Source organism: Hemiscyllium ocellatum, chromosome 25 (assembly GCF_020745735.1).
Source record: "Hemiscyllium ocellatum isolate sHemOce1 chromosome 25, sHemOce1.pat.X.cur, whole genome shotgun sequence".
Lineage (NCBI taxonomy): Eukaryota > Metazoa > Chordata > Chondrichthyes > Orectolobiformes > Hemiscylliidae > Hemiscyllium > Hemiscyllium ocellatum.
This window is the reverse complement of record NC_083425.1, coordinates 4914800-4941927: the sequence shown is the minus strand read 5'-3', so window position 1 is coordinate 4941927 and position 27128 is coordinate 4914800. Positions and strand designations below refer to the sequence as shown.

Below are 27128 nucleotides of genomic sequence, written 5' to 3'. Positions count from 1 at the left end.
AGCACCAGATCCACAGCCTGATATTGCCAGCAGTGACTGAAGGGGATCCAAAAAAATTTAAAACTGGAACAGACTCTACCAGTAGTAGTGAATCGGCCAGCAGGATTCAGCTCAAAGCATTAGCATTGCTACTTGGCATCCTGGTAGGTGTTCTAACTTGTAATTGTACCCACTTTGAATAAGAGCCCACTGCTGAATTCAACCTGGAACTTTAGGCAACACTGCCTTGTCCTCTATTGAGCAGCCCTAGCAGGGGTTTTTTTTGGTTCATCATTATTACAAACTGACATCTGTAAAGGTATTGGTGGAACCTTCGCAAACCAAAGATCACCGTCAAACCTTCCTTCTCTATCTGGGCATATTTGTGTTCTCCATCAGCCAAAATACAGAGAGCATACACTACTGGCTGTTCTTCTCCATTGGGCCATCTGTGAGTCAACACTACTCCAATACCATGCAGAGAGGCATCTGGCAGCACCAGATCTCACTTGGGATCATAACATGATGAAGGGCTTATGCTCGAAACGTCGAATTCTCTATTCCTGAGATGCTGCCTGGCCTGCTGTGCTTTGACCAGCAACACATTTGCAGCTGTGATCTCCAGCATCTGCAGACCTCACTTTTTACACTGGGATCATAACATGCCAACATCTTAGAGGATGGTAGCTGCTTTTTCACTTTCCCAAGTCTATGTCTGAGCTATGAGACCATTTCCAAGACTAAGTCTTGTCAACTCTGTAGCCCAACTAGGTCACGTGGAGCGACTGACACACAAATTTTCCCTTCTAAAGCATACAACCCATCCGGGGAGAAACATCTAAGGATCATTTCCAAGTTCTCTAAGTACCCCTTATTAGTCTTCCCAGTTATTAGCACATCATCTGACTAATCTTAAAATCCCTACTGTCTGGAAACAGACCCATTAGCCCAACATGTATCCCACCCAAACCCATTCCCCTACATTTTACCTCTGACTGATACATCTAACCTACACATCCCTGAACACTGTGGGCAATTTAGCATGGCCAATTCATCGTATCTGCACATCTTTGGATTGTGGAAGGAAACTGGAGTCCCCAGAGGAAACCCACGCAGACACGGGGAGAACGTACAAGCTCCACGGAGGCTGGAATCGAACCCACGTCCCTAGCACTGTGAGGCAGCAGTGCTAGGCACTGAGCCACCGCACTGACCTGGGAGTAGATCTTGGAAAATCTTCTCCAGCTTCTGCTGAAAGATTGCTCAGGCTCATGATACCCCAAAGGCAATCTGGTATGTTAGTACAAAGCATTATGGGTATTAATCGTAGCCTACTTTTGGGAATCCCCATCTAACCGCAATTATAGGTACACGTGGCTCTTGATGAAGGGCTTTTGCCTGAAAGGTTGATTTTCCTGCTCCTGGGATGCTGCCTGAACTGCTGTGCTTTTCCAGCACCACTCTAATCTAGACACATGGCTTATGTCTGGCTTTGTGGAGGAGCGCAACCCCTCCAGCTTTGATTAGAAGTCTTCTTTGCAAGGGATTGGGTATTTATCTATCTGTGAGAAGGCAAATGGAGCTGAGGCCAGAGGAGATCAGCCAGGTTCAGGTTAAACGGTGGGATCGAGGGGCTGAATGGCCGATTCCTGCTCTTAGTTTTATGTAAAAAAGAATGTAAGGGAAACAGTTCGACTGAAATGGGGGTGGTTGGTGATGAGAGGTCGTGATACAACCTAAAGGAATACGTCCAGCTCGTACTGGTAACCCGAGGCATGACTACATCAGGACTAGACGTTACAGCTTGCATTTTTCAAAATGGAACAAAGCGCAGGAAGCGAGAGAGCACATGCTGCAAAAAATAAAAGCTGTAGAGCGATTGGTCAGAGGCCAGTTCACCCGAGAGAAGCACAAGACAAAGGAAGGCATGATATAAAACGTGAGCGATATTCCACACTCAGAGAATGTGACAGGAATTGACCCTGGAGGAGAGAGTAAAAACCTGGCAGAGAGGAACACACTTCAGCGGCCTCGGGCTCTGGTGAAAGGACAACTGAACACATGGCTGGCAGGATGGACAATAATCCTGCCCCACAGAAACACTGAGGTACAACACTCGCCTACTGTCAGACATTCAGCGGGAGTTTCGGCTGCAGTCTGAGGTTAACATTCTGGTCAGAAGTTTGTGGAGTGTTTGGTGTGAAAAATGAGAGACTGGCTTTTCACAGGAACAGTGCAGAAAATAAGTCAACCCATTGTGAGAATTCAAATGGCAAGAATGAGGAGCTGCTGCACATATTTTTGCAGATAAGAATTGCAATCTTTTCCATGGATTTCCCCCAGCCCTTAAACCCCGATCCCCTCCAAAATTAAAAACAGCCCAGCGCCCACGTTAGTCACTAAAAGAGCACAGCCACGCCAATCCCATCGAGATCCATTTCAGAGTAAATACAGAACTCATTCCTGATGAGATCTCAGGATCTTTGGCAGACATTAATGAAACGCACCTTCCGTGAGCCGCTCTGATCTTGTCACCAGGCAACACCGCTCTCTGCAGCCACTTGAATTTCTCCATAAAAGTGTCTGCCCTACGTGATTCCGCTCAGTGCACACTGCCCCTGTGTCTGTGAAACACGCAGGCAGTACGCTTTTCAAAAGAAGGGACTGGGGTCACGCACGCTTAGCTCCAATCCCGCCCCTTGGCTGAGTCACTGAGCCCGGTCACCTCCAGTCAGTTTTTAGAAAATCAGCTTTCAATTCAGTTCGGGCACTTCTTGCAAATCTATCATTTGGACTTGCGGTGTTTACAAAGAGACTGAACTGAACGAGTAGTTTCCTCTGGGCCCTAATCCAACCCCTGCTATGAGTTGGGAGAAGGTGAGGGCTGCAGATGCTGGAGATCAGAGTCCAGAGTGTGTTGCTGGAAAAGCACAGCAGGTCAGACAGCATCCGAGGAGCAGGAGAATCGACTTCTGGGGCCGAGCAACATTGGTACTTTCTGTAGCGACTCTGTTTGGGGATGTTACTTAAAAAATAAAATGAAGAACCTGGGGATGCTGGAAATCTGAAACTGAACCAGAAATTGCAGGAGAAACTCAGCAGGTTTGTCAGCATCTGTAGGGAGAAAGCAGAGTTAAGGATTCGGGTCCAGCAACCCCTTTCTTCAGAATTTGGAGGAACCGTTGGACAGGGGTGTCCAAAGTTAAAAATTACCCAACACCAGGTTATAGTCCAACAGGTTTATTTGGAAGCACTAGCTTTTGGAGCGCTGCTCCTTCATCTCCAAAAAATAGTGCTTCCAATTAAACCTTTGGATTATAACATGGTGTTGGGTGATCTTTAACCTTCTTCAGATTGCATTTTAATGACAAAAAGTTTTGTATGTCCTGAAGATGGGTTGATGAGAGGAGGAAACAATGGATGAAGATGAATTTTGGGCACAATATGGCATTGAATCCTTTTTCAATCACCTCCGTCCCCATGCCCATTTCTTTGGAAAAGAGTTCTTTCCCTGTCCCACAGACCCCTTCACTCACCTCTAACACTCCCTCCATCTGGACTCCTCCCTTTGGCAGTTTACATGCAGTCACCTGTTCATAGAGAAGTGTCTTTCTCTGCCCCCCCCCCCCACCCCTCACCAATTCCAACCTATCTCCCTCTGGAATTACTGCACTCCGTGCTCTCAGATCCATTCCTAATTCTATCATTGAGCCTGCTGACAAGAGTGGTGCTGTTGTTGTCTGGCCGACTGACCTCTCCATTGCAGGGGCTGAGTGCCAGCTCTTGAATAACTCCTCCTATCTCCCCCAGGACCATGACCACACCATGGAACACCAGCAACTGTGTCCACAGTGGTACTAACCACATTCCCATCTGATAATCTCCTCCCACTGCTTCCAAGTTCATCATCTTCCAAAATTGCACAGCTCACTTCAACCTCCTTCCCAAAATCCACAAACTGTACTGCCGAGTTAGACCCATTGTTTCTGCCTGTTCCTGTAACTCATCTCTTCCCACCTTATGTTTTTCTCCTCTTGTCCAGTCCCTTCCCATCTATGTCCACCATTCCTCTGACACTTCACATCAATTTCAGAATTTCCAGTTTTTGGGCTCCTCTTTGTCATGGAGGTGCAACCCATTTGCATGTCCATCCCCCATCAGGATGGTCTCAGGGCTCTCCATTTATTCCTGGAACAAACGCATGGACCGTTCCCCATTCAACACTATCTCCTCTGCCGGGCAGAGCTTGTACTCCCTCTGAGAAACTTCTCCTTTATTTCCTCTCACTTACTTCAGCTGAAAGGGGGGAGGGGGAAGGGTGTGGCCATGAGTACCCACATGAGTCCCAGTGACACCTGTCTCTTTGTGGGGTACCATGGAACATTCCTCGTTCCAGTGCTATTCTGGCCCCACCCACATTTGATTTGATTTATTATTGTCACATTGACCGAGGTACAGTGAAAAACATTGTTTTGCATGCTGTTCAGATAAATCATAACTTTCATAAGTACATCAGGGTTATAGAACAAAATATAGAATATAGTGTTACAGCTACATAGAAAGATCAACTCTAATGTATGAGAGATCAGTTCATAAGTCTGATAACAGCAGGGAAGAAGCTGTTCTTAAATCTGTCGGTATGTGTTTTCAAATATTTGTATCTTCTGCCCGATGGAAGAGGGTGGGGTCTTTCATTATGTTGGCTGCTTCTCTCTAGGCAGAGGGAAGTGTAGACAGGAGTCAGTGACATCATCAATACTCTTTTCCTCTCTCCTGGAAAAATTGATCAGTTTCGCTTCCAATTTCTAACCTCCTCTCACCTTCACTTGGTCAATCCCTGACTCATTCCTTTCTTTCCTCAACATCTGTTATCATATCTGGGAATAGGCTGGCCACCGATCTCCATTACAAACCCATTGACTCCTAGAGTTTTCTTGACTATATATAGTCTATACCCTAGAAAGTATCCTGTCTGGATGTGGCACAGTGTGGTATGGCAACTGCTTTTCCCAAGACCACAATAAACTACAGAATCATGAACACAGCCCGGTTTATCACAAACCAGCCTTTCATCCATTTTTTGGAAATTAAGAAACAAATTTGCAAGGAGATTTCAATTATATGTAAGGATAATAGGGTGGTTACAGTAGGGGATTTTAACTTTGCAAACATAGACTCGTACTGTCATGGTGTTAAGGGGTTAGATCGAGGAAAAATTGTTAAGTGCGTACAAGAAGATTTTCTGATTCAGTATGCAGGTTTACCTACTAAAGAAGGTTCTCCCATCCACCGCCTCCAACCTCATAGTCCCACAACCCCGCACCGCCTGTTTCTACCTCCTGCCCAAAATCCACAAACCTGACTGCCCTGGCTGACCCATTGTCTCAGCCTGCTCCTGCCCCACCGAACTCATCTCCGCATACCTCGACACGGTCCTGTCCCCCTTAGTCCAAGAACTCCCCACCTACATAGGGGACACCACCCACGCCCTCCACCTCCTCCATGATTTTCACTTCCCCGGTCCCCAACGCCTTATCTTCACGATGGACATCCAGTCCCTGTACACCTCCATCCCCCATCACGAAGGACTCAAAGCTTCTTCCTTTCCCGCCGCACCAACCAGTACCCTTCCACTGACACCCTCCTTCAACTGACTGAACTGGTCCTCACCCTGAACAATCTCTCTTTCCAATCCTCCCACTTCCTCCAAACTAAAGGAGTTGCCATGGGCACCCGCATGGGCCCCAGCTATGCCTGTCTCTTCGTAGGATATGTGGAACAATCCATCTTCCGCAACTACACTGGCACCACCCCCCACCTTTTCCTCCGCTACATCTACGACCGCATCGGCGCTGCCTCGTGCTCCCACGAGGAGGTTGAACAGTTCATCCACTTTACCAACACCTTCCACCCCGACCTCACATTCACCTGGACCGTCTCAGACTCCTCCCTCCCCTTCCTAGACCTTTCCATTTCTATCTCGGGCGACCGAATTAACACAGACATCTACTATAAACCGACTGACTCCCACAGCTACCTAGACTACACCTCCTCCCACCCTGCCCCCTGTAAAAACTCCATCCCATATTCCCAATTCCTTCGTCTCCGCTGCATCTGCTCCCAGGAGGACCAGTTCCAACACCGTACAGCCCAGATGGCCTCCTTCTTCAAGGAACGCAAATTCCCCCCAGACGTGATCGACGATGCCCTCCACCGCATCTCCTCCATTTCCCGCTCCTCCGCCCTTGAACCCCGCCCCTCCAACCGCCACCAGGACAGAATCCCACTGGTTCTCACCTACCACCCCACCAACCTCCATATACAGCGTATCATCCGCCATCATTTCCGCCACCTCCAAACGGATCCCACCACCAGGGATATATTTCCCTCCCCTCCCCTATCAGCTTTCCGAAAAGACCACTCCCTCCGTGACTCTCTCGTCAGGTCCACACCCCCCACCAACCCAATCTCCCCTCCTGATACCTTCCCCTGCAACTGCAAGAAATGCAAAACTTGCACCCACACCTCCTTCCTTACTACTTTCCAAGGCCCCACGGGATCCTTCCATATCCGCCACAAATTCACCTGCACCTCCACACACACCATCTATTGCATCCACGGCACCCGATGTGGCCTCCTCTACATTGGGGAGACAGGCCGCCTACTTGCGGAACGTTTCAGAGAACACCTCTGGGACACCCGGACCAACCAACCCAACCACCCTGTGGCTCAACACTTTAACTCCCCCTCCCACTCCACCAAGGACATGCAGGTCCTTGGACTCCTCCATCGCCAGACCATAACAGCACGACGGTTGGAGGAAGAGCACCTCATCTTCCGCCTGGGAACCCTCCAACCACAAGGGATGAACTCAGATTTCTCCAGTTTCTTCATTTCCCCCCCCCTTGTCTCAGTCGAATCCCTCGAACTCAGCACCACCTTCCTAACCTGCAATCTTCCTCCTGACCTCTCCGCCCCCACCCCACTCCGGCCTATCACACTCACCTTGACCTCCTTCCACCTATCACATCTCCATCACCCCTCCCCCAAGTCCCTCCTCCCTACCTTTTATCTTAGCCTGCTGGACACACTTTCCTCATTCCTGATGAAGGGCTTATGCCCGAAACGTCGATTCTCCTGTTCCTTGGATGCTGCCTGACCTGCTGCGCTTTTCCAGCAACACATTTTCAGCTCTGATCTCCAGCATCTGCAGTCCTCACTTTCTCCCACTAAAGAAGGTGCAAACTTGACCTACTCTTGGGAAATAAGGCAGGGCAAGTGACTGAGATGTCACTGGGGGAGCCCTTTGGGGCCAGTGACCATAATTCTATAAGCTTTAAAATAGTGAAGGAAAAACATAGACCAGATCTAAAAGTTGAAGTTCTAAATCGGAGGACGGTCAATTTTGATGGTATTAGGCAAGAACTTTCAAAAGCTGATTGGGTGCAGATGTAAAGGGACGACTGGAAAATGGGAAGCCTTCAAAAATGAGATAATGAGAATCCAGAGAAAGTATATTCCTGTTAGGGTGAAGGAAAAGGCTGATAGGTATAGGGAATGCTGAATGACTAAAGAAATTGAGGTTTAGATTTAGAAAAAGAAGGAAATATATGTCAGGTATAGACAGGATAGATCAAGTGAATCCTTAGAAGAGTATAAAGGCAGTAGGAGTATACTTAAGAGGGAAATCAGGAGGGCAAAAAGGGGACATGAGATAGCTTTGGCAAATACAATTAAGGCGAATCCAAAGGGAGTTCATAAATACATTAAGGCCAAGTCATTCCTGATGAAGGGCTTATGCCCGAAACGTCGAATTTCCTATTCCTTGGATGCTGCCTGACCTGCTGTGCTTTAACCAGCAACGCATTTTCAACTGTGATCTCCAGCATCTGCAGACCTCATTTTTTACCCAGAGAATAGTGCCCCTCAAAGATCAGCAAAGTGGAGCCGCAGGAGATGGGGGAGATACTAAATGAGTATTTTACATCAGTGTTTACTGTGGAGAAGGACATGGAAGACACAGAATGTAGGGAAACAGATGGTGACATCTTTAAAAATGTCCATATTACAGAGGAGGAAGTGCTGGATGTCTTGAAACGCAGAATAGTGGATAAATCCCCAGGACCTGATCAGGTGTACCCTAGAATTCTGTGGGAAGCTAAGGGCATTGGGATATGCTCCATTGCTCAATTTCTGCTGGATTGCACCATGTGGTCATCAAGATGCTGAGTAAATGGCCAGTAGGGCCTTTCACTCCTTCAACGTTCAGTTGGTCCCTAAAATTCCCAGTATGTTGTGTTTCCAGATGGGGACCAGGAGGAATAATTTAAACAGCAAAAGCTTAATGTGTTCCTGTCACTGAGTGTTCTGCTTGCCCAGCAACGGCAAGTAGCCAATCTACATAATGAAATGAACAAGCCCACTTCAGGACTACATCGCAGTATACAGACAGCCAACTGAGCACCAAGCCTGGAAATGGCTTGCTGGTGGCTGGTCTCAAAGGGCCTGTGGTGTCCTGTTTTAACTTTTCCCACTCACCCCCTGATCCTGCTATTGTGCAGGATATTCTCCTACATGGGGATGTCCTGGGAACTGTGGCCAGAGATTTTTTTTTTACATAGATATATAACTAATCTCTTTGGAGATTGAGGTACCCTTGTTCCCAGCTGACAGAGGTAGGGCCCTTCCTTCTCAGACTGAAGGCTGTCTGTTTGAGTTTTCAGTGTTTAGTATCTGCCTGCTGTCCTCATTGGACCTGGACCCACCCACGGGTGTCTCTCGGAGTATCTCCTCAGTGGGCACCTTAGCAGGCAGACATTTGTCAGGAAATGATTCCAAGTTTATTTTGTTAATTTATGGGATGAGAGTGTAGCTCTAGGTCAGCATTTATTGCCCATCTCTCATTGCCCACAGGGTGGTTAAGAGCCAACCCATACCGCTAAGGGTCTGGAGTTACATGTAGGCCAGACCAGGTAAGAATGACAGATTTCCTTCCCTAAAGGACATAAGTAAACCAATTGGGTTTAGCCTGACAGTAGGCATTGGATTCATGGTCACATTAGAGTCTGAACTACACATTTTTTTCTCAGCACTGAGACATCAATGAAGTGCAGGGAAGTGGCTTGGACTGGCGAGTGGTCTTGAAGATCTCACCTGGATGGCATCGACATCAGGCAGGTTTCAGTTGAGTGCCGCTAACCCAGAAGGACTGCATGCTCTGAAACTTGCCTGTGTGAATGCTTCTATTGATGATGTTACCTTTACTAGGTTCACTATTGCCACGCGTTCATGATGTTAGAGTCATAGAGATGTACAGCATGGAAACAGACCCTTCGGTCCAACCCGTCCATGCCGACCAGGTATCCCAACCCAATCTAGTCCCACCTGCCCATATCCGTCCAAAGCCTTCCTATTCATATACCCATCCAAATGCCTCTTAAATATTGTAATTGTACCAGCCTCCACCACATCCTCTGGCAGCTCATTCCATACACGTACCACCCTCTATGTGAAAAGGTTGCCCCTTAGGTCTCTTTTATATCTTTCCTCTCTCACCCTAAACCTATGCCCTCTAGTTCTGGACTCCCCGCCACCAGGGAAAAGACTTTGCCTATTTATCCTATCCATGCCCCTCATAATTTTGTAAACCTCTATAAGGTCACCCATCAGCCTCCGACACTCCAGGGAAAACAGCCTGTTCAGCCTCTCCCTGTAGCTCAGATCCTCCAACCCTGGCAACATCCTTGTAAATCTTTTCTGAACCTTTTCAAGTTTCACAACATCTTTCCGATAGGAAGGACACCAGAATTGCACGCAATATTCCAACAGTGGCCTAACTAATGTCCTGTACAGCCGCAACATGACCTCCCAACTCCTGTACTCAATACTCTGACCAATAAAGGAAAGCATACCAAACGCCTTCTTCACTATCCTATCTACCTGCGACTCCACTTTCAAGGAGCTATGAACCTGCACTCCAAGGTCTCTTTGTTCAGCAACACTCCCTGGGACCTTACCATTAAGTGTATAAGTCCTGCTAAGATTTGCTTTCCCAAAATACAGCACCTTGCATTTATCTGAATTAAACTCCATCTGCCATTTCTCAGCCCATTGGCCCATCTGGTCCAGATCCTGCTGTAATCTGAGGTAAGCTTCTTCTTTGTCCAGTACACCTCCATCTGCAAACCTACTAACTGTACCTCTTATGCTCGCATCAAAATCATTTATGTAAATGACAAAAAGCAGAGGGCCCAGCACCGATCCTTGTGGCACTCCACTGGTCACAGGCCTCCAGTCTGAAAAACAACCCTCCACCACCACCCTCTGTCTTCTACCTTTGAGCCAGTTCTGTATCCAAATGGCTAGTTCTCCCTGTATTCCATGAGATCTAACCTTGCTAATCAGTCTCCCATGGGGAACCTTGTCAAACGCCTTACTGAAGTCCATATAGATCACATCTACTGCTCTGCCCTCATCAATCTTCTTTGTTACTTCATCAAAAAACTCAATCAAGTTTGTGAGACATGATTTCCCACGTACAAAGCCATGTTGATTATCCCGAATCAGTCCTTGCCTTTCCAAATACATGTACATCCTGTCCCTCAGGATTCCCTCCAACAACATGCCCACCACCGAGGTCAGGCTCACTGGTCTATAGTTCCCTGGCTTGTCCTTACCACCCTTCTTAAACAGTGGCACCACGTTTGCCAACCTCCAGTCTTCCGGCACTTCACCTGTGACTATCGATGATACAAATATCTCAGCAAGAGGCCCAGCAATCATTTCTCTAGCTTCTCACAGAGTTCTCGGGTACACCTGATCAGGTCCTGGGGATTATCCACCTTTAAACGTTTCAAGACATCCTCCTCTGTAATCTGGACATTTTGCAAGATGTCACCATTTATTTCCCTACAGTCTATATCTTCCATATCCTTTTCCACAGCAAATACTGATGCAAAATATTCATTTAGTATCTCCCTCATTTTCTGTGGCTCCACACAAAGGCCACCTTGCTGATCTTTGAGGGGCCCTATTCTCTCCCTAGTTACCCTTTTGTCCTTAATATATATGTAAAACCCATAAGACCATAAGACATAGGAGTGGAAGTAAGGCCATTCGGCCCATCGAGTCCACTCTGCCATTCAATCATGGCTGATGGGCATTTCAACTCCACTTACCCACATTCTCCCCGTAGCCCTTAATTCCTTGTGACATCAACAATTTATCAATCTCTGCCTTGAAGACATTTAGCGTCCCGGCCTCCACTGCACTCTGCGGCAGTGAATTCCACAGGCCCACCACCCTCTGGCTGAAGAAATGTCTCCGCATTTCTGTTCTGAATTGACCCCCTATAATTTTAAGGCTGTGTTCATGGGTTCTAGTCTCCTCGCCTAACAGAAAAAAATTTCCTAGCGTCAACCCTTTCCACGCCATGTATTATCTTGTAAGTTTCTATTAAGTCTCTCCTTAATCTTCTAAACTCCAATGAATACAATCCCAGGATCCTCAGCCGTTCCTCATATGTTAGACCAACCATTCCAGGGATCATTCGTGTGAATCTCCGCTGGACACGTTCCAGTGCCAGTATGTCCTTCCTGAGACCAAAACTGGACACAGTACTCCAAATGGGGCCTAACCAGAGCTTTATAAAGTCTCAGTAGCACAACGGTGCTTTTATATTCCAACCCTCTTGAGATAAGTGACAAACCCCTTTGGATTCTCCTTAATTCTATTTGCCAAAGCTATCTCATGTCCCCATTTTGCCCTCCTGATTTCCCTCTTAAGGATACTCCTACTTTCTTTATACTCTTCTAAGGATTCACTCAATCTATCCTGTCTGTACCTGATATATGCTTCCTTCTTTTTCTTAACCAAATCCTCAATTTCTTTAGTCATCCAGCATTCCCTGTAGTTACCAGCCTTCCCTTTCACCCTAACAGGAATATACTTTCTCTGGATTCTTGTTACCTCATTTCTGATGACTTCCCATTTTCCAGCCGTCCCTTTACCTGCGAATATCTGCCTCCAATCAGCTTTTGAAAGTTCTTGCCTAATACTGTCAAAATTGGCCTTTCTCCAATTTAGAACTTCAACTTTCTAGATCTGGTCTATCCTTTTCCATCACTACTTTAAAACGAATAGAATTATGGTCACTGGCCCCAAAGTGCTCCCCCACTGACACCTCAGTCACCTGCCCTGCCTTATTTCCCAAGAGTAGGTCAAGTTTTGCACCTTCTCTAGTAGGTACATCCACATACTGAATCACAAAATTGTCTTGTACACACTTAAGAAATTCCTCTCCATCTAAACCTTTAACACTATGGCAGTCCCAATCGATGTTTGGAAAGTTAAAATCCCCTACTATAACTACCCTATTATTCTTACAGATAGCTGAGATCTCCTTATAAATTTGTTTCTCAATTTCCCTCTGACTATTGGGGGGTCTATAATACAATCCCAATAAGGTGATCATCCCTTTCTTATTTCTCAGTTCCACCCAAATAACTTCCCTGGATGTATTTCCAGGAATATCCTCCTTTAGCACAGCTGTAATGCTATCCCTTATCACAAATGCCACTCCCCCTCCTCTCTTGCCTCCCTTTCTATCCTTCCTGTAGCATTTGTATCCTGGAACATTAAGCTGCCAGTCCTGCCCATCCCTGGGCCATGTTTCCGTAATTGCTTTGATATCCCAGTCCCATGTTCCTAACCATGCCCTGAGTTCATCTGCCTTCCCTGTTAGGCCCCTTGCATTGAAATAAATGCAGTTTAATTTATTAGTCCTACCTTGTCCCTGCCTGCCCTGACTGTTAGACTCACTTGTGTTCTCAACTGTACCCATCTCAGATCGATCTCTTTCCTCACTATCTCCCTGGGTTCCCCCCCCCCCCCGCCACCTTCCTAGTTGAAATCCTCCCAAGCAGTTCTAGCAAATATCCCTGCCAGTATATTAGTCCCCTGCTGAAAATGTGTTGCTGGAAAAGCGCAGCAGGTCAGGCAGCATCCAAGGAGCAGGAGAATCAATGTTTCGGGCATGAGCCCTTCTTCAGGAATGAGGAGAGTGTGCCATGCAGGCTAAGATAAAAGGTAGGGAGGAGGGACTTGGGGGAGGGGCGTTGGAAGTGCGATAGGTGGAAGGAGGTTAAGGTGAGGGTGATAGGCTGGAGTGGGGGTGGGGACGGAGAGGTCAGGAAGAAGATTGCAGGTTAGGAAGGTGGTGCTGAGTTCGAGCGTTGGGACTGAGACAAGGTGGGGGGAGGGGAAATGAGGAAACTGGAAAAATCTGAGTTCATCCCGTGTGGTTGGAGGGTTCCTAGGCGGAAGATGAGGCGCTGTTCCTCCAGCCGTCGTGTTGCTATGGTCTGGCGATGGAGGAGTCCAAGGACCTGCATATCCTTGGTGGAGTGGGAGGGGGAGTTGAAGTGTTGAGCCACGGGGTGGTTGGGTTGGTTGGTCCGGATGTCCCTGAGGTGTTCTCTGAAACGTTCCGCAAGTAGGCGGCCTGTCTCCCCAATATAGAGGAGGCCACATCGGGTGGCCTCTATACTGGGGAGACAGGCTTGCACCCAATTTTTGAGCTTTTTTCTTATATAAGGACCACGTCTTTTTATTTCGTGTTTTTCAAAACTGTTCATTGAAATGAGAAAGAACAGCTTTGAAAATCAGTGTTTGAAAGCATCACTGCAGTTTTGAAAAGCAAGTAATCCAACACCTGACATGGCAAGCATTGTAACCAACTGTTTGAACAAACGGTAATTGAAACAAACAGAAAATGCTGGAGAAACTCAGCAGGTCTGGCAGAAACATCTGTGGTGTGAGAAATGGAGTTAATGTGTAGAGTGCAATATGACTTTTAATCAGAACTGAAGTCCAGTTCGGAACTCCCGTTCTCAAAAGTTCATATTGGACTCAAATCATTAACTCTAATCCTCTTGCTACAGATGCTGCCAGACCTGCTGGGCTTCATCACCATTCTCTGTGTTTACTTTAGATTCACAGTATTTTCCTTTTAGTTAAGTTTCCTCATTTAAAGTCTGAGTTTCAGATGATTTGGAACTGGGGGCATATAGAGTCATAACGACCTACAGCACAGAGACAAGCCCTTTGGTCCAAACTGGTCCAGACCAATCAAAGCGTCCACCCACGCTAACCTCATTTTCCTGCACATAGCCCAGATCCTCCTAAACCTTTCCAATTCATGCATTGTCCAAATGTCTTTTAAATGTTGTTAATGTACCCGCCTCAACTACTTCCACTGGCAGCTGATTCCATATTTGTACCACCCGCTGTGTAAAAACGTTGCCCCTCAGGTTCCCTTTTATTCTTTCCCCTCTAACCCTAAACTGATGCCCCCTAGTCCTCAATTCCCCAACCCTAGGAAAAAGACTGAGTGTATTCACCCTATCCATGCCTCTCATTATCTTATACACTTCTATAAGATCTCCCCTCAGTCTCCCACACTCTAAAGAACAAAGTACTAACTTGTCCAACCAATCAACGGACTGCGCCACAACACACTGCAGCACCCAGGAATTACAAACAGCAGAATAAAAATACCTATACAGCGTATTCAGGAAGAATGAGTACCCATTAAATACAGCCTGCTGATTTTTCAACAACAAACCCCAACAAGCAGACACAACGCACCCAGAAACTCTAGCCACATTACCATACATCAAAGACATCTCTGAAATGACTTGGCATCATGGTAGCCCACAAACCTACCAAAACTCTTAAACAGCAGCTAATGAACCTAAAAGATCCTACATAATGACCAGCAAAACAATTGTCATTTACAAAAAACCATGCAAGGATGTAACAAACACTACATCAGACAAACAGGCGAAGAACTAGCCACATGAACACCAATTAGCCACCAAAAGACATGACCCAGTAGCACTACTATCCTCACATACAGACGAAGAAGAACACCACTTTGACTGGGAGAAAGTGAGGACTGCAGATGCTGGAGATCAGGGTTGAGAGTGTAGTACTGGAAAACCTCAGAAGGTCAGGCAGCATCTGAGGAGCAGGAGAATCAACATTTCAGGCATAAGTCCTTTTTCAGGAATGAGGCTTATGGGCTGGGGGAGCTGAGAGTGGAGTTGGGGGGTAAGGTAGCTGAGAATGGAGGTGAGGGAGAAGATGATAGGTCAGATAGGAGGGTGGAGTGGACAGATGAGGAGGGTTTTAGATTCGATTGCCTACAGTGTGGAAACAGAACCTTTGGCCCAACAAGTCCACACCTACCCTCCAAAAAGTAACCCACCCAGATCCATTTCCCCCCGACTAAGGCATCTAACACTATGAGCAATTCAGCATGATTAATTCACCTGACCTGCACATCTTTGGATTGTTGGAGGAAACTGGAGCACCCAGAGGAAGCCCATGCAGACATGGGAGAGTGTGCAAACTCCACACAGACAGTTGCCCCAAGGCTGGAATTGAACCTGGGTTCCTGACGCTGTGAGGCAGCAGTGCTAACCATTGAACCACCATGCCACCCTCCAGCACAAGGTGATGGACAGGTCAGGAGGGCAGTGCTGAGTTGGAGGCTAGTGACTGGGATAATGTGGGAGAGGGGAAATGAGGAAACTCTTAAAATCCACATTGATCCCGTGTGGTTGCAGGGTCCCAAGGCGGAAGAAGAGGTGTTCTTTCTCCAGGCATCGGGTAGTTAGGGTTTGGCGATGGAGGAGGCCCAGGACCTGCATGTTCTTGGCGGAGTGCAAGGGGAAGTTAAAGTGATCAACCACGGGCGGTGGGGTTGGTTGGTGTGGGTGGCCCAGAGATGTTCTCTGAAACAATCCACAAGTAGGCATCTAATCTCCCCAATGTAGAGAAGACCTCATCGGGAGCAACGGATGCGGTTGATGACATTGGTAGATGTACAGGTAAATTTTTGACGGATGTGGAAAGATTCTTTGGGGCCTTGGATGGAGGTGAGGGGAGTGGTGTGGGCGCAGGTTTTGCACTTTCTGCAGTGACAGGGGAAGGTGCCAGGAGTGGGGTGTGGGCTGGTGGGGGTGTGTGGACCTGACGAGGGAGTCGCGGAGGGAATGGTGTCTCTGAAACGCTGATCGGGGTGGGGAGAGAAATATATCCCTGATGGTGGAGTCCATTTGTAGGTGGCTGAGGATGATGCGATGTATCTGGAGGTTGGTGGGGTGGAAGTGAGGCCCAGTGGGGCTCTGTCCTTGTTGTGTTGAAAAGGGTGGGGTTCTAGGACGGTGGTGCAGGAAGTGGAGGAGATGCGCTGGAGGACATCGTCAAACATATGGGAAGGGAAATTGCGATGTTGGAAGAAGGAGGCCATTTGGGATTTTCTAAAGTGGAATTGGTCATCCTGGAACAGATGGAGTGGATGCAGAGGAATTGGGAATAAGGGATGGCATTTTTACAGAAGGTAGGTTGGGAGGAGGTGTAGTCCAGGTAGCTGTGGGAGTCGGTGAGTTTGTAGTAGATGTCTGTGGTTAATCAGTCGCCGGAGATGGAGATGGAGAGGTCCAGGAAGGGGAGGGAAGGGTCTAAGATGGTCCAGGTGAATTTTTTTTTTAAAAAGATATTTTTATTAGAAATTTAATATTTTGACAGATTTACAAAAATAAACAGAACTTTCAAGCACAAACATTAATATAAAAATAGATCTTAAATATATAATCATCAAAATTCAAAGGAATGATACTAAAGAAGAAAGAAAAACAATGAAACTCAGTTAACTACTAATCTAGTCCACAATTATCCAGAGTGTATAGTTGAGTCACTTACATCCTTCAAACAAGAGAAAATGTTCTCTAATACACTCATAACAGTATAATAAAAAGGAAACTATTTCCAAACAATAAGAACAAAAAAAAAACATGTTTGAATGGAGATCCTCCCCCTTGTTCTCAGGGGGCCTTACTTCCTTTCTAAAGGTCCACCATATCCTCTCCCAAACAGTGTCCCACCCTTGACCCGGGCACTCCTTAATAGGATTTAGATATAATACCGAGCTAGAGTTAACAGTGAGCGCCCCACCCCCACCCCTCCCCATCCATACCTGAGTATATCTGATAGCATCAATGCCACGTACAAACACACATAACTATAAAATTACAACTCCAACAGATTACAGTTAAGTATAATAACATAAAATAGCAAGGGAAGACAACCCTGCTCCCAGAAGCAAAAGTAAAGTAGAGTAAAGTATCCATTTCTCCCCACGGAGTGTGGAAGAGGCAAGCCAACATAAATTGTCTCTTACGATTTATTTAAACAAGTCTAAAAGTTCCTTAGCCTCTTCTGGTGATCTAAAATTATACTCGGATCCTTCGTGGGTAAAGCGTAACGTCGCTGGGTAGCGTAAGGTGTATTGAATATTTAAGTTCCTTAGACATTTCTTCACCTCATCAAACGCCTTCCTCCTTCGGGCCAAAGCCGGGGAGAAGTCCTGAAATAACATAATCTTGGATCCTTCATGAATCATAGCTTTAGGATCCTTTCCAAGATTTCTGGAGGCATCCAGGAGTATCTGCCTCTCCCTATAACTCTGCAGCCGGAACAGGACAGGGCGTGGGCGCTGGTTTGGGCCAGATCCGCGTACTGCGACCCGGTAGGCCCACTCCACCCTTACCCGGTCAGTTTCAGCCCCCAGGTTTAAAAGCTGGGGCAGCCATCGCTCCAGAAATACTGCTAACTGTCCTTTCCCTTCTTGTTCAGGGAGGCCCAGAAGACGGATATTCTTTCTCCGATTTCTATTATCCAGGTCATCCATGTAGATTTCAAAGGCCCGGACTCTCTGCTCCAGAGCTCGCACCTGTTCTGCAGCTGTTTGTGCTGCAGCCTCGGAGGTCGTGGCCTTTAGCTCTGCCCCCTCCACTCGGCCCTGTAATTCCTCGATAGCCTGGCTGTGCTTTTGTAGCTTTTCTTCGAATGAGTTCCATCTCTGTCTGGATTCTGCGATGAAATTGACGAGTGTCGTTTCCAGCCTGGCAATCATCTCTTCAAGGCCTGTTTTTACATCAGTTGCAGCCGGAGGAGGAGAGGAGGGTGGGGGAGGGGTCTTTGTTTTCTGAGAGCTGCGGGATCCCTTTGGTTTACTCATTATCCACTTAATATTAAACTGCTTAAATATAATAGTAAGCAGCTAATTAAGGTTAGAAAATTTTTTTGGGTGGTTTGGTAAGTGTGGTGGAGGTGAGTAACTCACTTTACCCAGGTTTTGGGAAGAGCACTGTAAACTCAGACTTGCTGAGTCGCCGCCATCTTGGATCTCCGTCCAGGTGAATTTGAGGTTGTGGTGAAAGGTGTTGGTGAAGTTGATGAACTGTTCAACCTCCTCAAGGGAGCATGAGGTGGCGCCGTTACAGTCATCAACGTAGCGGAGGAACAGTTGGGGGTCATGCTGGTGTAACTGCGGAAGATGGACTGTCTCATGTACCTGACAAAGAGGCAGGCATAGCTGGGTCCCATGTGGGTGCTCATGGCTACCCCTTTGGTTTGGGAGGATTGGAAGGAGAAGTTGTTGAGAGTGAGGACCAGTTCAGCCAGGCAGATAAGGGTGTTGTTGGAAGGGTACGGGTTGGGACAGCGTGAGAGGAAGAAATGAAGAGCTTGGAGACCTTCATCATGATGGATGCATGCGTACAGGCACTGGATGTCCATGATGAAGATGAGGCATAGGGGGCTGGGAAAATGTAAATCTTGGAGGAGGTGAAGGATGTGAGTGGTGTCAACTCACAGGCACCTCCTCCTACTGCCCCCTCGATCACGACTCAGCTCCTATCACCAAACCATCATCTCCCTGACCATCCACAACCTCAAAACTTCTGGGGATCTCCCATCCACTGTCTCCAACCTCATCGTCTGTGTACCTCATACTGCCCAGTTCTATCTCCTACTGAAGATTCACAAACCTGACTGCCCTGGTCGGTCCATCGTCTCAGCCTGCTCCTGCTCCACTGAACTCAAATCTGCATACCTTGACACTGTCCTGTCCCCCTTAGTCCAGGAACGCCCCACCTACATTTGGGACACGACCCACATCTTTCACTCCTCCAAGATGGATACTGCCTGACCTGCTGTGCTTTTCCAGCATCACACTCTCAACACCACTTTGACTGGGTCAGCACAACCATCGTGGGACATGCTAAACAGAGACATGCACAGGAATTCCTCGAGGCCTGACATTCTATGAATAAACTCTATCAATAAACACAACGATTTGGACCCCATGTACCATCCGTTGAGGAAAAGAACTGGGAAAGATATCACCCACCTTAAGAAACCAAGAGACATAAATAGATAGTGGGACATAACACCAGCACTTCACCAGAGGCTCACTGATGATGTTACCTAGTAGGGTGACGAAACGTCTGAAAACAAACCTTCCAGCTCAGTGAGCAAACTTACAACCAGACTCTGTCCACTGCCCTGCACTCATTAGATTCTCTACAGTATGGAAACAGGCCCTTCAGCCCAACAAGTCCACACCAACCCTCCGAGGAGTAACCCACCAAGACCCATTTCCCCTACCCTGTATTTACCCCTAACACTGTGGGCAATTTAGCATCTGTGGACTGTGGGAGGAAACTGGAGCAAACTCACACAGACACAGGGAGAATGTGCAAACTCCACACAGAGAGTTACCCAAGATAGGAATTGAACCCGGGCCTCTGGCAGTGCAAGGCAGCTGGGCTAACCACTAAGCCACTGTGCCGCCCCAGTCAACCTTACTGATCACTTCAGCAAAGAACTCATGCTGACTACTCCTAATCAAATCCTGTCTTTCCAAATGCATGTCTATCTTGGCCCTCACAACCTTTTCAAGTAACTTACCCACCACAGATGTTAGGCTTCTTGTTGTTGAGTACCCTGGCTTTTCTCTGCAGCCCTTCTTGAATAAGGGTGCAATATTCACCACCTTCCAGTCTTCTGGGATCTCACCCATGGCTAATGATGATGCAAAAATATCAGCCAGGACCCCTGCAATTTCTTTAATAGCCAGTTGCAGTGTTCTTGGATATACCTGATCAAGACCAGGAGATTTATCCACCTTCACACATTCTAATACATCCAACACCGCCTCTATTATGATATGGACTGCCCCCAAGACATCACTACTAACTTCCCCAAGTTCTCAAGTCTTTCTCTGTGGTAAACACAGAGGAGAAATATTCACTGTAAATCTCAACTGTCTCCTGGGGTTCAACACATAGATGTCCACTCCCGTCCTTGAGGGGTGCTATTCTCTCTCTAGTTATTCTTTTTCCTTTAATATTCTTAAAGCATCTCTTTGGTTTCCCTCTAATCTTTTCAGCTGAAAATGTGTTGCTGGAAAAGCGCAGCAGGTCAGGCAGCATCCATGGAGCAGGAGAGTCGCGTTTCGGGCATGAGCCCTTGTTCAGGAAGGAAAGGGCCCTTCTTCCTGAAGAAGGGCTCATGCCCGAAACATTGACTCTCCTGCTCCATGGATGCTACCTGACCTGCTGCGCTTTTCCAGCAACACATTTTCAGCTCTGATCTCCAGCATCTGCAGTCCTCACTTTCTCCTCTAATCTTCTCAGCCAAGCCTATCTCATGCCCCTTTTTTGGCCCCTCTGATTCCCTTCTTCAGTAAACTCCGGCATTCCATGATAACCTCCACAGATTCCCTTGATCCCAGCTGCCTGTACCTGAACCATGCTTCCTTTATTCTGGTCAAAGTCTCCATTTCCCTTGTCATCCATTATTTCTTATTCCCGCCAACCTTCCTCTTCATCCTAACTTGAACTCTAGCTATCTCACTTTTAAAGGTCTCCCACTTACCAGAGTTCTTCTTGCCTGCAAACAAACTACTCAAATCAACCCCTGCAAGCAAAAGAGGAAATGCTGGAAAATCTCAGCAGGTCTGACAGCATCTGCAAGAAGAGAAAATTTCTTGATTGTCTCTCTTTCTCTCTCTCCCCACTCTCTCATCACCTTTTTCCTCTTCTCTTCCCCCTTTGCTACCCTTCTCCCCTGTTTTCCATTTTGTCTCTGCTTCACCAATCTCTCCCATCCCCCACATATTTTGTCACATAGCACTGGCTTCAGCCTTGGTCATTCACAGCTGCTAATCTCCCTATAATCTCTCTATGCACTGTCATTATCCTCTCTTTATTGCTACCTTTGCTTCTGGAGCCATGACTCACCTTCTCTCAGCCTAGTACACCCTCCCTATTTCTCCCTTTTTTTTAGCTTTGACAAAGGGTCAGTTAGACTCGAAACGTCAGCTTTTTTCTCTCCTTACAGATGCTGCCAGACCTGCTGAGATTTTCCAGCATTTTCTCTTTTGGTTTCAGATTCCAGCATCCGCAGTAATTTGTTTTTAACCCTGCAAGCTCCTGATAATTCCATCAAATTCACTTTACTCCAACTTAGAATTTGAACTTGTGAACCAGTTTTGTCCCTCTCAATAACTATTTAAAAATTAAAAGAACTATGGTCATTCGTTCCAAAGTGCTGTCCTACTGTCACCATCTGTCTCGCCCTATTTCCCAAGATTAGGTCGAGTTTTGCCCCCTCCTGGGTAGGACCATCTATAAACTGTTTGAGGAAACTTTCCTGAACACACTGAACAAATTCCACCCCATCTAAGCACTTAATGCTCTGGCAGTCTCAGTCTACGTTAGGAAAATTAGAATCCCCGACTATGACATCCCTATTGCTCCTGCAAGTTTCCCCAGTCTCCCTGCATATTTGTTCCTCTAATTCTCATGACTATTTGGGGGCCTATAATACAACCCCAATAAGGTCACCGTCCCCTTCTTATTTCTCAGCTCCACTCACAAAGCCCAACTGGATGATTGTTATAAAAACAACAGTAGTGAGAGAAATCAGCCATTCTTACCTACATGATATATTACCTTCCTGAGTTTATTAAGACTCCTGTTGTGTGACTGACTATGCTCCATCTTCTTTCATCAGCTCCTGCCAGTTTGCTAGGTGTTCGGATATATGAAGTAAGAAAGGAGCTCATGTTTTTGATCAAGCCAAGGAAACTTTTCAACTCTTTTACCTCTTGGGGTTTTCATTCACAAAGATAGTTTTATTTTATTTGGCTCATTCTGTCCAAAGTGTACACCATTCTGAAGAACTGGCACTCCATTGCTTTCATAAACCATCTGTCTGCATTTAACTTAGAGTCATAGAGATGTACAGCATGGAAACAGACCCTTTGTTCCAACCCGTCCATGCCGACCAGATATCCCAACCCAATCTAGTCCCACCTGCCAGCACCCGGCCCATATCCCTCCAAACCCATCCTATTCATATACCCATCCAAATGCCTTTCAAATATTGCAATTGTACCAACCTCCACCACTTCCTCTGCAGCTCATTCCATACACGTACCACCCTCTGCATGAAAAGGGTGCCCCTTTCCCCTTCCCGCACCTCACCCGAGTTCCAAACTTCCAGCTCAGCACTGTCCCCATGACTTGTCCAGACTTGTCCAACCTGCCTATCTCCTTTTCCACCTATCCACTCCACCCTCTCCTCCCTGACCTATCACCTTCATCCCCTCCCCCACTCACCCATTGTACTCTATGCTACTCTCTCCCCACCCCCACCCTCCTTTAGCTTATCTCTCCACGCTTCAGGCTCACTGCCTTTATTCCTGATGAAGGGCTTTTGCCCGAAACGTCGATTTCGCTGCTTGTTGGATGCTGCCTGAACTGCTGTGCTCTTCCAGCACCACTGATCCAGTATCTGAAAAATCAGATGACTTTCAACTCTCCCATTAACCAGCACATCTGCAAATTTTCTCCATTTCTCAACTCCCTTCAAAGTGACATCCAGAAAACCTATCAGAGTTCTGTCAATGTGCAGTGATGAGTGGTCAGCAAAGATCTCCAATCATAGTGTCCCTTCCTGTGGTGCTCCTCCCACCCTCAATTCTGGCTCTGGAGGTTGGAAAATGCAAGGCACCTGATTGGAGGAGCTGAGCAGTGAGTTTGGGAAAGACAATTTGTGATTGGAGGAGTTCAAACCTTTATTTGTTACAAATGTTCATGGAAATTTATATAAAGTATTATTTTCTTCCATACTCAATTACTAAATAAGAGTGCTGAATAAAACCTCTCATAGTTATTTTGAGGAATTTAGTTTTACTTCTCTATAATCTACCAAAAGTAATGTAACATCAATTTTTGTATTCCATAGTAGCAGTTTTGTTCAGTGGCAGAGGCAGTCAAACTACTGGCAAAATAAATGCAGAGACAATTAGAGTTTTATCTGAGTGCCATCCACCTCTCCTGAAAAAAAATTGGAGAGAGATATCAGGTAGGGACAGGATCTGATTTCATTGTAATGTACTACCTTTGTTGAATAGCCTGAAGCTCATTATTCAACGAAATAACTTGCATTTATATACCATCTTTCACAATCTCAGGACATCCCAACCCAAATTAAATTCCACGTTCACAAGTGAAATATAAGTTTGTCACTGGAGAAATAACACTTACACAATGAATTGAAGAGCTGGTGTTTCCTTCAGGAAAGATAAACATATAATATTTAAAGAAAATCCAGTACAATTCGCACTTTGCTTTCTATACCCTGAAATAATTTATTTTTGCTTTAGAATGTACAGAAGAATTTTGGCATCGAGTAACACAACATTTGCGATGCAATGAGAGCTTATTCTGCAGGAACAATCAAGATCATGTGTCCTGTAACCATGGCAGCTGTTCACAGTTAGCAAGTGATGTTACTAGTGTCAGTCCTCATTATCTGTAAATTAAAGGGAGGATTCCTTACATCCATGGAATATCTGTTTCCAGATAAAATGAGAAGCATTACTTGGCAATCTTAAAAGAAGATAATCTAAAAGGTAACATATGTAAGGTTTAGGAAACTGAAGACAGATAGGGCCCATGATGAATCCAAAGATAGCAGGAAAGTCCTCAAAAAAGTAATCATAAAGGCTAAAAGGGGCCATGAAATGTCAAACATGATTAGGGAATAGTTAACGAATAATTTGCATCGGTATTCACAAAGGAGAAAGAAATGGTGGATGGTGAGTTTCCGGAGGAGTGTGTTGGTGTTCAGGAGCATGACAACATAAAAATGGTGGTGGGTATTTTAAAGCACCCATTAAGATAGACAAGCCGCCATGATCCAATGGGATATGCTGGTTCATGTTCCAAGGTAACATGATGATTAGGGTTTAGGTTACAAGATGATTAGGGGTTTAAATAGGGTTGACAGTGAGAACCTTTTTCCGCTAATGGAGTCAGCTGTTACTAGGGGACACAGCTTTAAATTAAGGGCTGGTAGGTATAGGACAGATTTTTTTTTATTTCAAAAATATACTTTATTCATAAAATATGCATAGAATAATTTGATACACTGTACATTAGGTAATGCCATTCATATTTCCACATTTACATACACAGCTCCGAATTATCATTATTCCATACAGATCTGTGCATCTCTCACTCACATATTGAGCGAAGGCGTCAGCAGAGCCCAAATGACTGCATGGGCCCCCTGCTTTTCTTTCGACAGGCAGATGTTAAATGGTGGTCTTTCCCCACCGCGCCTTGGCGGCAGCTGCCCCAAGCTTCAGCGCGTCCCTCAACACGTAGTCCTGGACCTTGGAATGTGCCAGTCTGCAACACTCTGTCGGGGTCAACTCCTTCAGCTGGAAGATCAACAGGTTTCGGACCACCCAGAGAGCGTCCTTCACCGAGTTGATGATCCTCCAGGCGCAGTTGATGTTTGTCTCGGTGTGCGTCCCGGGGAACAGGCCGTAGAGCACGGAGTCCCGCGTCACGGCGCTGCTCGGGACGAACCTCGACAAATACCACTGCATTCCTCTCCAGACTTCCTCTGCATAGGCACATTCCAGAAGGAGGTGTGTGACAGTCTCGTCCCCCCCGCAGCCGCTTCGAGGGCAGCGTGTGGTGCGGCTGAGAGTCCGGGCGTGCATAAATGATCTCACAGGTAGAGCCCTTCTCACCACCAGCCAAGCCATGTCTTGGTGCTTGTTGGAAAGTTCTGGCGATGAGGCATTCTGCCAAATTGCTTTGACAGTCTGCTCAGGGAACCACTCAACAGGATCCGCCCTCTCCTTTTCCCGAAGGGTCTCGAGGACGCTACGTGCTGACCACTTCCTGATGGACTTGTGGTCAAAGGTGTTTTTCTTCAGAAATTTCTCCACGAAGGACAGGTGGTACGGAACGGTCCAACTACTCGGAGCGTTCCGCGGCAGCGAGGCCAGGCCCATCCTTCGCAACACCGGGGATAGGTAGAACCTCAGTACGTAGTGACACTTGGTGTTTGCGTACCGGGGATCCACACACAGCTTGATGCAGCCACACACAAAGGTGGCCATCAGGGTGAGGGTGGCATTGGGTGTATTTTTTCCCCCGTTGCCCAGATCTTTGTATAGTGAGTCCCTTCGGACCCGGTCCATCTTTGAACTCCATATGAACTGGAAGATGGCCCGGGCGACTGCAGCGGCGCAGGTTCTAGGAATAGGCCAGACCTGTGCCACGTACAACAGCAATGACAGTGCCTCACACCTGATGACCAGGTTTTTTCCCGTGATGGAGAGCGACCGTAGCCTCCATCTGCCCAGTTTCTGCCTCACTTTACTGATACGCTCCTCCCAAGACTTGGCGCACGCCCCAGCCCCCCCGAACCAAATACCCAGCACCTTCAGGTGGTCGGTCCTGACGGTGAAGGGGATCGAGGATTGGTCGGCCCAGTTCCCGAAGAGCATGGCCTCGCTCTTGCCTCAGTTTACCTTGGCCCCCGAGGCCTGTTCGAACTGGTCACAAATGCACATGAGTCTGCGCACGGACAGCGGATCCGAGCAGAAAACGGTGACGTCATCCATGTACAGGGAGGCCTTAACCTGCAGGCCCCCGCTGCCCGGAATAGTCACCCCTCTCAGGCTCGCATCCTTCCTGATGGACTCGGCAAATGGCTCTATGCAGCACACAAACAAGGCAGGAGAGAGAGGACAGCCCTGCCTGACTCCAGATCTGACTGGGAAGCTATCTGATTCCCATCCATTGATTGAGACTGCACTGACAATGTTGGTGTAGAGCAGTCTGATCCAATTGCAGATTCCCTCCCCAAAGCCCATTTTGGAGAGAACATCTCTCATATACATGTGTGATATCCTGTCAAAGGCTTTCTCCTGGTCCAGGCTGATCAGGCAGGCGTCCAACCCTCTGTCCTGCACGTAGGCGATCGTATCCCTGAGGAGTGCGAGACTCTCAGCGATCTTCCTGCCTGGCACAGCACAGGTTTGGTCAGGGTGAATCACCGACCCCAGAGCAGACCTGACCCGGTTGGCAATTACCTTTGACAGGATTTTTTAATCTGCATTCAACAGTGTGATCGGTCTCCAATTTTTGAGTTCCTCCCTCTCCCCCTTCCGCTTATAGATGAGGGTGATGATGCCTTTCCTCATGGATTCGCTCATGGTACCTGCCCGAAGCATACTGACATACACCTCCAGCAGGTCCTGGCCAATCAAGTCCCACAGAGCGGAATAGAGCTCGACCGGTAAGCCATCGCTTCCGGGAGTTTTATTCTTTTCGAAGGACTCGAGGGCCTTGGTCAGCTCGTCCAGAGATAGCGGCTGGTCCAGCCTCTCGCGTGTTCTGTCGTCTAAGACCTCCGTGATAGACGACAGGAACGACTGGGAGGCCGCGCTGTCGGTCGGCTTTGCGTCATACAGACTGGCGTAGAAGGATTTACTGATCCTCATGACGTCAGCCTGAGATGACGCTATCGAGCCGTCTTCTTCCTTCAGGCTGCTGAGCACAGAGCTCTCTTTGTGCACCTTCTGGAAGAAGAAACGTGAGCACGTCTCGTCCTGCTCCACCGAGCGGACCCTGGACCGGAAGATTATCTTGGAGGCCTCTGAGGCAAAGAGCGAGGCTTGCTGGCCCTTCACCTCCTTGAGGTCCTCTGTGACATCGACCCCCATCGTCTGCAGCAGGAGCAGGTTCTGCATACTTTCCTGGAGCTGGGACAGTTTTCCCCGCCTCTCTCTCGCCTCCTGAACACCTTTGAGGATGAAGAACCTCTTGATGTTCCCTTTAACTGTTTCCCACCAGTCTGCTGGAGACTCAAAGAGGGGCATCACGGTTCTCCAACCTGTGTAGTCCCTCTTGAGCTCCTCAATG

The 27128-nt window shown here is 47.1% G+C and overlaps 1 protein-coding gene across 1 annotated transcript in view; it reads right to left on the bottom strand.

Moving 5' to 3' along the window:
- wu:fj29h11 (uncharacterized) overlaps positions 1 to 2607 on the bottom strand; it is a 153603-nt gene extending 150996 nt beyond the window's left edge. Inside the window, exon 1 of the mRNA XM_060844678.1 lies at positions 2487 to 2607. The gene's annotated coding sequence lies outside the window, so the exon portion shown is untranslated. The remainder of the gene's footprint in view (positions 1 to 2486) is intronic.
- Between the last annotated feature and the right edge of the window lie 24521 nt (positions 2608 to 27128).